This window comes from Vulpes vulpes, chromosome 11 (genome assembly GCF_048418805.1).
Source record: "Vulpes vulpes isolate BD-2025 chromosome 11, VulVul3, whole genome shotgun sequence".
Classification (NCBI taxonomy): domain Eukaryota; kingdom Metazoa; phylum Chordata; class Mammalia; order Carnivora; family Canidae; genus Vulpes; species Vulpes vulpes.
In genome coordinates this window covers 21,026,178-21,028,209 of record NC_132790.1, presented here as the reverse complement: position 1 = coordinate 21,028,209, position 2,032 = coordinate 21,026,178, and the positions used below count along the sequence as shown (strand labels likewise).

At 38.4% G+C, this 2,032-nt stretch overlaps 1 pseudogene; it reads left to right on the top strand.

Moving 5' to 3' along the window:
• Nucleotides 1-781: 781 nt before the first annotated feature.
• Nucleotides 782-1,747, top strand: LOC112910879 (olfactory receptor 52N4-like; annotated as a pseudogene).
• Nucleotides 1,748-2,032: the final 285 nt, after the last annotated feature.

Genomic DNA, 2,032 nt, shown 5'->3' with positions numbered 1-2,032 from the left:
AGAGAAAAAGGAAAAAAAGCAGGTTGGACATATTATTTAGAAGTGCAAAGGTTAAGACTAGTAGAGAGCTAAAATAAGTAATTGTGACCAACTGTGAGAGGATAGACTTCAACAGTTGGAAAGATGGACCTGGATTTTTTTTTTTCATTATTAATCTATAGTACTATTTCTACACATTTTTTATGGCAAAATTTACAAGAATTAATTTTTTAAAAATGGTCAAAAAGGGTTTAGCTTTGGTATCATATATCAGTACATAGACATGAAAAAGCTTCATCTAAATAGTGCCTCAATTTATTCAAATACAAAATTGCAGATTAATAAAAAATACTTCCTGGACTTGTAGTGAGGATTAAATGAGTCAATATTTGTAAAGTTCTTAGAAGAATATTTAGTATAGCATAAATATGACCCAATAAGGGCAAAAACATTTTTGACACTTGCTAGTTTCTGGGCTCTAAGATATATATTGTGTCTACACTACAGGAACAAATATTTCTTTAAATGTTCTCTTAAGGAAAACTTCACCGATCACTTTTCCAATGACCTAATAGATATGGTGAGAATGTTTTTGTTGTTATTACCTTTACGTGTTCTCTCATGTATGAAATATTTGGTTATTTGATATTAAAATGCACACTTGACAGAGAGAAAAAGGAAGAATGAGAGAAAATATGGCTAAAATTTAAAAAAAAAAATTTTCTAATATTGGAGGATCAGAAAACAAAAACCGAGGAATACAGAAAAATCTAAGTTGTTTAATGATTATAGCAGCCTGATCATGTCAATGCTGAACCAAACAGTCCTGACCCCAGTCTCATTTATTCTTAATGGGATCCCAGGACTGGAAGACATGAACATGTGGATTCCCTTCCCATTCTACTCCATTTATATTGTGGTTGTGGTAGGGAATTGTGGGTTGCTTTACCTCACCTGCTATGAAAATTCCCTGCACAGGTCCATGTACTACTTTTTTGCTATGCCTTTCCCTAACTAATCTTGTTATGTGCACTTCTACAACCCCTAAAGCTCTCTGCATCTTCTGGTTCCATCTTAAGGAAATCAGCTTTAATGAATGTCTGGTCCAGATGTTCTTAATCTATGCCTCAATAGGGATGGAGTGTGGTATGCTCATGCTCTTGGCCCTGGACTGCTATGCGGCCATCTGCTACCTTCTGCACTACTCAACTATCCTCACCAATCCTGTCATTGCAAAGGTTGGGCTTGCTACTTTTCTGAGAGTAGTGATGCTTGTCACTCCCTTGACTTACATCATCAAGAGACTACCCTACTGTAGAGGGAATATACTATATCATACATATTGTGACCACATGTCAGTAGCCAAGTTATCCTGTGGAAATATCAAGGTCAATGTTATCTACGGACTGATGGTTGCCCTCCTATTTGGCGACTTTGACAACCTGTGCATCACAATCTCCTACATTATGATCCTCCAGGCAGTGATCAGCCTCTCTTTAGCAGATGCTCCACAGAAGGCCTTCACCACTTGCACTGCCCATATCTGTTCCATTGTTTTCTCCTATAGCCCAGCCTTCTTCTGCTTCTTTTCCCACTGCTTTGGGGGTCACAAGATCCCTCCTTCTTGCCACATCATTGTGGCCAATATTTATCTGCTCTTGCCTCCCACTATGAACCCTATGCTTACGGAGTGAAAACCACGCAGATATGAGACTGTGTCATAAAGATCCTTTCGGGTTCTATGAACATCAAATCCCACATCTTATGAAAAGGATATTTGTAAGGGAAGGGAAGAGAAAGGAAGGAGAAAAGGAACAAGGAAGGGAAGGGCATCTACAGCAGGAAATATGGGGAAAGAGATACTTCTATTGTCTGTTAACTCAGGGTCTAATAGTGCCTTCCTGAGAGTACCATTTTGTCCACGAAAAGGGAGGGTGTTGAGTGGTGCGTTCTTGTTAAGTGTCTTCAGAATTCCAATGTCATTGGCATCCCCACAACTTTCTATGTGAGTTTTTCATCTCCTCAGTGAAAGACTGCAGAAACCTGGTTAATG